Consider the following 13,520-nt stretch of genomic DNA (forward strand, 5'->3'; position numbering starts at 1 on the left):
CCTCCTAGCACCCCTATGAGGAACATGCTATTATGAACCGTATTTGAGAGTTGAGAAAGTTGATGCAAACAGAGATTAAGTGACTTGTCTAATGGTATACATCTATTAACTATTTGAGGCTAGATTTGAACTTATCTTCCTGTTTCCACGCCCAGCGCTCTCTCTGTCCACTGTGCCACCAGCTGATTGGTAATATGAGAATGATCTGATAGTGAGAATAATGCTTGTCTTGAAATACTAGAATAAATCAGTCTCTTCTTCCCTCCCACCATTTACAGTGGTCTTCTTATGGTGAACTTGGGGAAGAGATGGGCAATACTTTCATGGGATAGACAAACACGCGTGAATATATACATGCACATATGCACATATATGTTATATGTAACTGAATATGCACATCGTGGCAATGATGGATGAGATTTGCATATGTGTTGTCAGATTTACAAGGAGTATATTGGCTCATTTCCAGGGCTCTAAAAACAGGAAATTATTATCTCTCACTTTCTTTATTTAGATAATTTTTCTTTTCTTTTCTTTTTTAAGATAATTTGAATTTTTTAAAAGAAATAATTAACTTTTTCTTTGGAAAGTGATTCATTGTAATACATGCTTAAAATAAGTCCAAAGAACATTTTTATAACTTTGCAATAGTTTTCTCTCCTGCTTTCACATGAGAACACTTTGTTTATAAGTCATGCCATTCAATAACCTTAAGAGCCATGCCTTTCTGGGATTCAGACTGAGTTATGGATATTATAAATCTTTCTGTAGTTATTAGGGGTGAAAATGGACAATGTTATTATCCCTATTTTAAAGATGGAGACCCTGAAGCTGGGGAAGGGAAGCAACATGTATAACATTACTCCATATGTTGATTGTAGGTATGTTATATTATTAAACTCCCTACTCTGTTTAATTGTTCACTATAGATGCCAGGCTCTGGCAGGATTTGAGGTAAAATAGAAATAGAAGTATGTAATGGATCTATGATTTCATAGGTTTAGGAAATTCTTGGGTGAAGAAATTCTATTTACCAATGAAGATGACATTTTCTTTAAGTTAAAGGCTTAGAAAATTAAGAGATTAAGTGACTAACCTAGAGTCATAGAGCCAGTAAGTGTCAGAGGTAAGATGTGGCCCCAGATCTTCCTGGCTTAGAGGCTAGCTATTTATTTACCATACCATGTTGCCTTTAGTGGTAGATAGAGTATGATTACTAAATTCCAGACCCCTACCAATTCCTCTAATAAATTTTTCTTTAAAAAATGTAAATGACAATTATATTATTGCTTTAGAGAATTGCCATGTTGTGAGCTAGAGATTGGATGAGGTTGGACACTTTTATGAATAGAATCAAGTTGTCAAGTTCATTAGCTTGAAAAATATTACAGATAAGGGAAAAAACCTATTACATATACTTATCTTTGGCTACATTTCATTGAGAAATTAAAGTTATTTTCATCATCTGCTTGGACCAATTTACTGTTGAAACGCATGACCCTAAGGGTAATTTTCCTGTTAAAGATGTTGTAATTGTTAAATTTCCTCTTGGTTTGAGAAAGAACCTATATGGAAATTTTCAGTCGAAAGAGATTTTCTGCAGAGGAGTAAAAACTCTTGATAGAGTTTTTAATGGAAACTGCAACTCAACCTTAACTATATAGCATGAATGGGTGTCTGTAATAGTGATGCATGTGTTCTAATGATAAGGGTGTTTAAAATGAGATTTAATGTAGCTTGAGAAACTAGATTTAACCTTGCATTACAGACAGTTTTTAAAAGGGTATAAGGTAATGATGCTTATAAAAGCTTCTGGACAATAATAGACACAATGGGAAAGTTGAGATTCTAACAGGCAGTTAGAAAGTAATGTAATTCCATATTTCTCACGGTGGCTGTACGAGTTAATGTTTAGCATTTTGCCAAAGGCTTTAATCATGGACAAATGAAATCCAGGAGAACTCTTACTGCCTCATGAAAAAGAAAATTGAAGCATTAGGACAGGCGAGGTTTAAAAAGTAGTTGTTGTGATCATTAATGTTATCAAACGATCCTTATTTGGACAACTGACCCCGAAAATAACGAGATACTGTAGTAGACTGCCAGTCCCTTTAATATCCCCCTTTTTGGTCATACAACAAATTATGCACTCCTAGTCTGTATGTAAAAAAAAAAACATCAAGCATCCTGGCAAACACTACATTTTGTTTCCTGTTCAGAAAGAGCAGAAATGTACTGAAACGTTCCTGTCCCTGGAGGCAACTGAGAAATATGAAGAGAATGGCCCCTAATGACTCTGGAGCATCTTTGATCCATCTCAGATGTATTAGACAAATGGAATCATAAAGTCAGCAGCATGACCTTGCTGGGATGTTTAATTGGCATCCAGCTACATCATCCTTCTTGACTTTCACTTCTTTTGTTAGTCTTTTCAATAGCTTGAAGTATTTTAAAGAGAAAATCCTACTTTTTATATATTAATTTGCACACACTTTAATAAGGTTCCTGACTTTTCCTTAGGTCAAAGTTAAACATAACAGTTGTAAAGAAAAACACGATAGGACTTTCAGAAAAAGGAAATAGATAGATGAGTAATATATTCCAGAATTCCCTGTCTCGGGCAGAGTGACACTATGGGCAGATTAAATTCTTGAAATTAGTGTTCTTCACTCCCACTGTCAGCAACACTGAACATTAAGAATTTCTTAGAATTTATGAATCTTTCGTGGTAGAGAATGTTCCCCTGTAGTCCTATCAGATTCCACTTTACTTAGAGTATTCTTGCTCCTTTAATTAAATCAGAGTTAGCAAGTTTGAGGTCATGATATACAGCAGATGTTTAGTCAGAAACACAAAAGGGTGAAAAGGACACTGGAAATGGTTACAATGAATGAATTCCTAAAGCGGTGGACAAATTTTGCCTAAATTTCTGCTTTACTACAAGCACAACTGATAGGCTGATGCTGGAATTGAGTTTGACATTCCTACCTCTTAGGTAATTGCAGAAGAATTAAGATACTGTATTAGTAGGGAGACGTTTTCTATAGACATTATTCTCAACTCAGTGCATTACCTGTATTAGCATTAATGGGAGTTAAGTGTGAGCATTGAGGCAAAATTATACTGCTGTGCCTGTAGCAGCAGTAAGTCTGGGTATGGTTTTTATTCATTAATAACTGAATTTGCATTTATAGATAACAATGAAAATGAATGACATCTATTGTCAGGATTAATGATTCTCTACACTGCATTCATGGGAAATTGAGGCAATGAGAAGCGAAGTGACCTGTGAAAGCTCAAGCAGTGTCGTGCCTCTCCTGCCAATATAAAATGAACTAATTAAGATTAAAATGTTAATTTGAATTACCTGAGAATATTTTTTTCTGATTATTGCCCATGGGAGATAGAGGCCTATTGCGTTTGGTAAAGAATAACAACACATTTACAATGCTGGGTTAAGGTTTGCAAAACATACATTTATTACATTATTTGCTTCTCACAAAAACCTTCTGAGGAAGATGCTTTTATTCTCCCCATTTTGGAGGTGGGGAAACTGAGGTTGAATTTAAATGACTTGACCAGAGTTACTCAACTTATAAGTGTCTCGGGTCAGATTGGAGTTCAGGTCTCTCTGATTCCAAGTCTAACAATCCATATAGTATCAAAGCATGATATAATGACAAAAAAATGCTGGACAGGAGTCAAGAAATCATGTGATCACAAAGTCATGGATCTAGAGAAGGGCCTCTTCACCTTTTGCCACTTGAGATCCCTGATCCCTCCTAACTATTTTTGAGTCAGCAACATCGTTGCTGTTGTGTGGCCTGAGTGCATTCGCAATAAAACCTTTGCGTGCTCTGTGTTCATAACCAAGGCTGCCGTGAAGTGGCCAATGAAATACAGACGAGCACTGCCAGAAACATCTCAGATTCATTTTGCATATTATTTTAAATTAATTTTTGGTTGTGTCTTCGGAAACTTTTTACTGTCATGGGGTTGTGACCCACAGTTTAAGAAGTGCTAAGAGGAAAAAAGAACCTCTGAAGACATTTAGTCCAAACCTTTCATATTATAGATGAGGAAACAGGTCTACAAAGCTTAAGTGACTTGCCTAAGGTCACACAAGGAATCTGTATCAGAAATGGTATTTGAATTCTGGTCTGTTGATCTCTAGGGGTGGTAGTCTTTCCACTGTATCAGGCAACCTTCTTAATTTAGACTTTCATTCAACTGATGAAGCCAAGGCTCAGCAAGGTAAAGTGGCAGGCTAAAATTGACAGAACAGAGCTTAAACTACAAAGAGATGGGAATCACCTCTTTCCAGTACCATTATTCCAAATGGTTGAAAGTGTGCTAATATTCGTATATAAATATGTGTGTAATAAATATATAGACAGGTATATATTTAAATAATTAACTATATACATATTATATATATGTGCATATATAATATGTATATGTCACAAAAGTGTCGATAAACATCTGTTGTTTTGCACTTAACAAAATGTATATGCACTTTAACAAAAAGGACCTATTAAACAAAGATAAGAGCAAGAATGAAGTAACTATTTTTCCTTCTATCCTTTTGCATCATTAACTTAGGCGATTCAAGTCAATCAATATGTTGTCAGATGGATATATTTCTATTCTCCACATATAATGTATATATCTGCTATTCAGTAAATGTATTTACACATATGTATATGATTCGTATGAAATAGAACTTTGGTTACCTCTATGGCAGAGGATTGTTTTAAAATAGCCTTTTTCCCTGCTATTGTTCTCATCCAGATTTTTTTAGGCTGTCAAGAAGGACAAGCTGCAATAGTAATGATAGGAAAATGATGAGTGAAATGTCAGTCCTAATTAGCGATTTGATTGCTCTGTAATAAAAGTACTATATCTGATTTGGACAGTTTGGGGCTGTCAGGTAGAATGATTCAAACATGTCTCCACTTCCATTCCACAAAATGAAGGATGTGAATGTGCATTATTTATATTGTATTTCATGATGGTAATTAATTATGTGTCTGAGGATCCAACATCCTTAAAAGACAACTGAATTTAAGCCCGATTTACACATGTATTTGTAAAGCTCGTTTTTCTGCAAAGCATTCCATGTTTTATTTGGTTTTTTGGCGGGGGAGAGGGTATTGGGGTAATTCATTTGAAGCTAAATACATATCTGAATCTAAAACAAATGTCAAGCTTAATTTCTAATAATCAGTGGAAATGAGTTGACTTGTTTTAGGTGTCCTTATTGACATTGGCTCTTTGTAGAGCTTTGTATTAAGTATTATTGAAGTTTGAAAAAAATAGCAAAGTGTGTTTCATCCCCAGAATATACTTACAATCTCTTCATAGAAAGCAAAGGTACAAACATAGGCATTGTGTATATAGTCAGAGATCAGATTACTGGGTAAAAAATAAAAACTAAAACAAAAGAAAAACTTAAAAGACAACAAAACACCAGCTCACTGGTTTATTGTGAGAAGGGAGTTTAGAAGTCATTTAGTTCCATCCTTCTCATTTTCTACTTGAGGAAACTGAGGTTTGGAGAGGGTACCTGACATACCTATTGTTATACAACTAGTAAGTGTGGAAAGGGAGACTTCAGCCTACGTCTTCTTTACTGAAAGTACATCACTCTCTGCACTATCATACACAAATCTTTGTTAAACAGGGAAGGCTAAAGTGACAAGCTTGATGTTCTGTCCTGATTGACCATAGAAATTTATTCACTCTGTGTGGAGTGAGTTGGACAGCTGTTTTTGAAAGTACCTATTCTTTCCCCTGACTTTCATTTTCAATATTTGCTAAATATATGAGCCATTACTAAAATTAAACTTCCAGAGAATGCCTCTGAAGTGGTATAACTCTCCACCGTTTTTCTTGTCAATGCCATTAATACAGAGATGGAGAGCCAAGCAGGCACTCAGTTGAACCCTGAGATTCCAAGCAATCCATCATCACATGCAGAATGTACCTGATTGCTTTTCTGCCTTGTATATGACAGGAAAAAATTGCAATCATGAGACCAGCATTTACCAACTAATAGGTAAATTCAACAAATTGTTTGATTGTTTATGACTTGTTTGAAAAAAGAAATATATATATATATATACTAGTTTCCCTTTGTCACGATAGACTTAGTGGTGAGTTGTGAAACAGAAAGTAGTCTACATAAGCTTTTATTAGTTGAACTTTAGTTTTAACAAATGTGAACCATAAGGAATGCTTAAATTATCTCCTGATTGAGGCTACATGAATAAATGTGCTTTCTCCACCTTGGGACCTAAGATTCTTAGGTTTCTAAAATGGGCTTATTCTCTTGGGATCTCTTATGAAAAGGACTTATGACAAGTTTGTATCACTCCCTTTTCTAGCACTTAGCATAATGCCTGACACAAAGTAGGCCCTTAATATATGTTGATTGATTTTAGAGGACTAATACAAAGACATGACTAACTCAATCAAATTGTCAGGGATTACCCCCAATTACTGAGATATAATCACTTATCCTCACTTAAGTGATAATAGATGGATTAATAGGTATGTCCATACCCTTCAGTGGGAAGTGAACCTCTCAATCAAATCTAGTTAATTAAGGAATTGCTAAATTAGATCTCTAAACAGCAAACAATAGTGCCCAAACCAATTCATATATTCAAGAAACTTTTAGATGCAAGGCACTGAACTGGGCATGAAGGAAAATACAAGGATAAATGAGGTTTGTTCCTCATGGAATTTAGGATTCAGAATGACCAAAACATATACACATATTCTAATTCAAAGCATTATGTCCTACAGGCATAGCAGAGGAACAAAGTGGTTTATGAGTGTAGATATCCTTTCTAACTGAGAGCTCTTTCTTAATTCCACTAGGGAGATTAGGGTTAACCTTCAGGCTCTCTCCAGACAATTTTGTGAAAAATAAACAATAGATTAAAATCATGTGGACACAATGAGAGCAAGGAGTAATAGCTACAGCAATGGGAGTAAACAGAATCAGAATTATGACTCCCCAGCAGTTTGGGCACATAGAAGGTAAAATCAAATAGCTATACACACCTCAATAGCTCCTGATGACATCATTGCTTGTAGGCATTTCATAATGATTGATTTCTCACATGGTATCCCTGTGCTACCAAGAAAACCCACTTCTGCTTAGTGACATCTGTGTTAGAAGTTGTGAAGATAGCACTAGTCTGGAAGTAAGAGACCTGGGTTCAACATTCTACTGAGCTAGCTGCTTCGGTGCTTTAGCTCTCACACTGGACACACAATCACAAGCCATTCATGACTTTCGTAACTCTACTTCAAAGGACAGAATTACTATGAATCTGGGCATTTCTGTTTGCCCCATCAAGTCTACAATACATATTTATTATGTACTTATTCTGTGCTGGGCATACAAACACAAGACTAGCACAGTGGAGCTTTTACAAAGGAATATATTTACTTCCAAAGGTATCATCACAAATACAAACATATTCTTACATATGGGAGTCATGATCCCTCTTCCTCCCTGTACTACCTCAGACTCTGGGGAGGGGAAGGGCATTAGGTTCATAGTTTAACTTGGTTCCTTTAGAGCATATTCTCAGGTCCAAACTCTTTTGGGGCTGTAGTACCCAGACCCCCTGGCTTCTCAGGATTTCCATGCCTCATTGGCTGCTACATACCTGCAATCCTGGCTCAAAGGTCACCATAGTTCCGGTGTTCATGGATCACCTCCAGTTCCTGAAACTGAGGGCAAATAACACAAACACAGAAATAAATAACTCCAGTCCCATTTCTTAAACTGAGATGAAATGAGAGTACCCATTCAGTTCATGGAGTTCACAGGTAGCGGCAGCTAGGAGCACACATAAAAATATGGTGGGAAAGAGAGGAGAGAGAAAGGGCTACAGTCCATCACTTTTAAAGAGTCAGACAACCAAAGAGGCTATATTATATTATTCTGACAACAACCCTCTGGCCTTATTCTAATTTTACAGTTGAAGAAACTGCAACAGAACGTAAGCGATTTGCCTATACTCACACAATTACTGGAGGCTGGATTTGAACCCAGCTCTTCCTGACTTCAGATCGAGCACTCTAACCATTGTGTCACTTATGCTGCTTAGGTCATGCTCTTGCTTATATTCATGCAGCTTTTGAGGGGGCTTTCAGTAACCAGGGAGGTTAGTCATTTTGTGCTAATTGCTGGATGACACTTTCAAGTACCATTTTGATTGTCTGTTAAATTCATGGGGACCATTCTGAGCCATATTTGGTATTAGTGGTAGTAAACCGTAGGCTATAAGAATGACATGAATCATGTTTCTCAATTCCTTTTACTTCTTCCCTCTCAGACTTTATGATCTGCTATAATGCCAAAAGGGAGATAAATTGTGGGCTTTCTTGTTGTTATAGGTGGTGGCAAGATGATATAGGGTATGGGAAAATTACGATATTACTCAGGGCACTGTGGAATAAACATATTTGAAAACACTGACACTGTGATCAACGTTCATCTTAATATGTTTTCTTCAAATACAAGTTAGCAGGATCATAGGATTTAGAATTTGAAGGAGCATTAGAAGCCATTTAGTCTAATGTTCATCTTTTAAAGATTATGAAATCAGAGGTTGGAAATGTCAATTGCCTTGCCCAAGGTTATTATTATTATTTTTAAGTAGCAGAACTGTCATCCAAAGTTAAATTAGATCATCATAACATAGATTTGAGCTGGAAAGGACCTCAGAGGTCATCTAGGTCAACATTAATTTTGTAGATGATGAGACAGAACCAAACGAAGTCAAGTGACTTGTTTAAAGTCAAACATTTTACAAGTGTCAGTCAGGATCTGAACTCAGGTCCTCTGATTCCAGATCCAATACTATGTGGTCTCTCGTATTTCATACAAAAGTCTAGCACTCTTTCTTCCACTTTGTACCATGCTGCTTCCATGTGTATCCATTCACCAACAAATTAAATAATTACTTTCTTTAAACCCAAACTCTTGAATGTATCTTAGTTTGACAGACTAATTTCAGCTTGAGAATTTTTCTAGGATGAATATTAAAATATATCAGTGCGAAACAAAAGGGCACAGTAAATGAAAGAGCATCATAGACTTTAATCCTTCCTATCAGTCATTTGGGCAGTGAGGTATTGCAGTGGATGGAATGCCTGCACTCAGGTCAGGACAAGCTGAGTTCAAATCTTCCCTATCACACTTACCGGCTGTGTGACCCTGCGCAAGTCATTTCACCTCAGTTTGCTGCTCTGTAAAATGAGGATAATAACAGCACCTACCTCCCAGGGTTGTTGTGAAAATCAAGTAAGAAAATAATTGTAAAGGGCCTGGGACACAGTAAGTGCTATAAGAATGTTAGCTAGTGCCTATTACTGTTCTGTTTGTGGGATTTATACTTAAAAGGGCAAACTGTAAGAGACTTTTGATAATTTTTATTTCCTTATTCTCAGTAGTGAAATTTAATTCTGCTAAATGTAGCTATAATGTAAAAGGATATATGGCAAATCATGAAATGTAATAGGATCCAAATGAAAGATAACACCTCTTTTTTATGAGATGCTCAGTATCATTAATGCTATAAGATGGCAGAAAGTCCTACAAATAGGATTTTTATCTAATGTGTGTTATCTTATAGAAACTAAAAGATCAAGCTGTGCTCTTACTTTTTTTCGACATTAGTCATATTAAAGAATGAATGTCATAACTTAGGGAAAGATAAAAAAAACATAATTAAGTACCACAACTTTAACTTTGGCAGATATGTCATGATGTTATTCTTGGTACAAGCTGATTTTGGCATTAGGAAGGGATATATATATATATATATATATATATGTGTGTGTGTGTGTGTGTGTGTGTGTGTACACACACATAATATATGTGAGTACTTATAGCATATATAGATTTATATTTATAGATGTGGAGGGTATGTGTGTGTGTGTATCTGTGTGTGTGTGAGAGAGAGAGAGAGAGAGGGAGACAGAGACAGAGAGAGAAAGACAGAGAGGGAGAGACAGAGACAGAGACAGAGAGACAGAGACAGAGATTTCACTTGGCACTATTTAGTTTACCTGAAAAAAAAATCGAAAGAATATAGCTGTAGATAATTGAGGCAATGTGCTGCAGACACAATGCATGTGTCTGATGAAATAAAAGTTTGTTACTGTTTTTCAGTCATGTCTGACTGTTAGTCACCCCATTTAGGATTTTCTTGACAAAGATACTGGAGTTGTTTGCCATTTCCTTTTTCCGACTCATTTTACAGATAAGTAAACAAAAAAGGTTAAATGCCCAGGATCACATAGCTAGTAAGTGTCTGAGGTGAGATTTGAACTCCTGACTCCAGGCCCCGACCTCTATCCCCTGAACAACTTACCCCATAATATACATTTAGCACAAGTCATATTATCTGTTGAAGGAATAAAAAAAAACAATAACTTTTAGGTCAAAAAACTTTCAGAAATAATTCATGTTTGTATTGCCCCCAAATGTCACTCATGTTAGTCAGTGATGACTGATCATACTAAAACATTAAATTAATGTTGTCTAAGGTTTATTGACACAATTAAGAGTACACTGACGTTTCAGGACATTAAGCTTCTTCTTTTTCTCTCCCTAGTTTAGGATTCCCTCATTACTCCCTTTTCTAGAAATTTCCGTTTAAGCAAGGCAGAGATAGTGAAACTGCAGCTAATAAATAGATTTCATTTAACCTACAAATGCAGAGTTTTGCCTATAGTTGTGAGGATGAAACCAATTTTTATAAGGCATTAACAGAAAAAAAATCACAAAATGTTGCTACAAAGTCTGTCTCTGTGTCTTTCTCAACATCTCTTGATAAATTGTCATTCTCTGCATTTGTATTTGTGATTATTTTGTGACGTCTATGTATTTAGGGCTGTAACTTTATATCTGGTTTTTTTTGGTCGTCATTTTTTGGATGACTGACTTTCTTTGTCCATTCTTCTCTGATTATACCCTGCCTCTTTTATCATCCTTTCTATTTCTGTCTTTCTATCTCCTTCCTCATTTTGTTGTTTGGTTTTTTTTTGGTCTAAACTTATGACCTTATTGGTACAAAGTATTCCACCAATATAGACTAAACTAATCTATAACACATAACATGTACTCTTATAGAGTTGCTTGGGGCCTCTGAAAGGCTAAGAGCCTTTTGCCTCCTAAAACAGCAAATATGCATTAGATACTGGGTCAATCACCAATATATTACACAATTTCTACTGGGCCTTCACTGCAGCAAAGCACCTCCCTCTGTTGAATAGAATCACTCTCACCACAGCAAATATTTGAAGTCTTTTAATTTCTCCTCCTTTCTCCATGGCACATACTCCCTCCAAACTTCTCAGCTTACGACCTCACCTTATACTTCACACAGAATAGTACTCTCTCTGAGCTCCCCTTTTCATTTCCCATCACTCAGATTTCTTCCCCTACCCTTTATTCCTTTATCCTTGTCTAAGAGAAAGAGGTGGTCCCTCTCCTTTGCCAGGCAAAACCTTTAAGATGAAGCCTTGATCCGACTCCAATTTGTCTTTTTCAGAAGACCAACCTCTCAAGCATCAATACTGTCCCACTAATCTTCAGTCTTTCCATTTTTTCTACCTGCTTTCCTGCTTCCTGCAAACACATCTGTTTCTTTCACCCAACAGACAAAATCTTTACTTGATCTTACTCTCACCACTAGCAATCTTCTTATATCTTTCCTCCCTATAGTGACCAAACTCTTTGAGAATGCCATTTATAACTATTGCCTATATTTTTTCTCCTCTCTCTCCTAAACTCTCTACAATCTGACTTCTCACTTCATCATTCAATTGAAACTGCCCTCTCCAAATTTGCCTATGATATCTTAATTATTAAATCTAATGGCCCTTTATCAATCTTTATACTTCTTGGCTTTCTCTGGGATTTCATGACATTTCTCTCTACCAGTTCTCCTTCTACCTAGCAACAACTCAGTCCCCTTTTCTGGATCTTCCTTCCGGTCATGCCCACTAACTATAGGTATCCCCTAAGAGTCTGTCCCTGGCCTTTTTTCTTCCTCCCTAGTATCTCAGTAGGTGAGCAAAGCACATACCATGTATTTAGTTATCATCTTCATGAAGATGAATCTCAGATTTTTATTTCAGTTCACATTTCTCTCTTGGTCTCCAGCATCACATTACCATCTAAAGAAATTAGATCCTTTGTAAATGTCTCAAGCTCAAGAGGTCCATCTCATCTCTTCCCCAATCCAACCTCCTTTCTTCAAAATTTCTTTATCATTGTAGAAATAAAATTCCCCCAGTAACCCAATTTTTCCTCTAACACTCTTACATCTTTTTTTTTAACTCTTCTAGGAATTTTTGTTGAGCTTGCATCAAATATCTGTTTTTGTGGCTTTGCTTGTAGCTGTTTTCAAGTTGTTATCTTCTTCTGACTTTTTGTCTTTGTCTTTCCTATTGCTACACTATTTTTTATGGTTCACATTTTTCTTCATTGCTTATTTTTCAGCTTGTTTCTTGATTTTTTGCTTTACATTAAAGTTGAATTCTGTTCACCTGGGTTGGGGAGGGGTGGGTGGGTTGGGAAGCACTGTCCCAAGTTTCAGGTGTTTTGTTCTACTGTTTTCAGAATTAGTTCTGGGGATCTATAAATTTGCGATGCTTCCAAGTTGGAGTGATCTGGTGAAAAAAATATATATATATATCTGCTATTCTCCTGTTCTGTACTCTGGTCTTTACCCAGGAAGGGTCCTTATTCCCCAGCAGTCACAAGCACTAACACTTCTCTTTCCCTGGAACTACAACCCAGAAGTGCAATATAGTTACCAAATGGCACCCAGTCAGCACAGGATCCCTTGCAATTTCTTTCTAACCAGTTATCCATTCTACTTACTGTGTCTGGGCTAAAGAGCTCCTGAAGCTGTTCCCACCATTGCTATTACCACCTTCTCCAAGACTGCTACTGGTGATGCTACATGCGCTCCAGGTCAGCTCCCACTCCAATGTCAGAGGGTCAGTGTCCAGTCCAGTGTCAGTCAACCTCCTTAGTTGTCTTAGTCTGGAAAAATGTCTCAACCTGACATTTTGTTGGGTCTACCACTCCAGAATTTGATTTGAGGCATTTTTAAAAAGTTGTTGTGAAGTGTATGTTGGAAGTTCTGTTGGGTTCTGCCACTATTCCTCCATCTTGGCTCCACTATCTATCCTTTGCCTTCTTGAAGTTCCTCATGCACAGCACTCTAATGTCCTTATTTTGAGCCTTTTCACTGACTGTCATTTGTGCCTTCAATACTTACCCTCCTTACCTCATCTTCGTTTCCCTTTCTTCCTTCAAAACTCAGTTCAAATGCAACCCTCTGCAAGAAGCTTTTCTATATCACCCTTAATACTAGTGCCTTCTATCTGAGCTCATCTCTCATTTATTCTCTCTCTCTCTCTCTCTCTCTCTCTCTCTCTCTCTCTCTCTCTCTCTCTCTCTCTCTCTCTCTCTCTCT

The sequence above is a fragment of the Petaurus breviceps genome, unplaced genomic scaffold (assembly GCF_028583685.1).
Source record: "Petaurus breviceps papuanus isolate PSGF00001 unplaced genomic scaffold, PetGlider_PUasm1.0 38, whole genome shotgun sequence".
NCBI classification, from domain to species: domain Eukaryota; kingdom Metazoa; phylum Chordata; class Mammalia; order Diprotodontia; family Petauridae; genus Petaurus; species Petaurus breviceps.